This window comes from Austrofundulus limnaeus, unplaced genomic scaffold (assembly GCF_001266775.1).
Source record: "Austrofundulus limnaeus strain Quisiro unplaced genomic scaffold, Austrofundulus_limnaeus-1.0 Scaffold118, whole genome shotgun sequence".
NCBI classification, from domain to species: Eukaryota; Metazoa; Chordata; class Actinopteri; order Cyprinodontiformes; family Rivulidae; genus Austrofundulus; species Austrofundulus limnaeus.
In genome coordinates, this window is record NW_013952520.1 from 1,173,975 (window position 1) to 1,174,234 (window position 260).

A 260-nucleotide genomic window follows, 5' to 3' on the forward strand; every position below is an offset into this window, starting at 1 on the left:
CAAGTTTGCTGCAATATTAACTAAATCCCTTTAATCTATAGACTTAGATAACCCTAGACTGAGCCCCGCCCATTCCGTCCACTGTTAGTGTCTGTGACAGCATGTAGGATCAAAAACTGTGACCTAACAGGGCATCGGCTCAGTCATAGCAATTATTAGTCTAACTGGATCTGTTTCACAAATTCTGTCATATTTTACAATAAATTAATAATTCTGTTATTTTTATTCAACAATTATGTAAAACAGCAGATATATATATA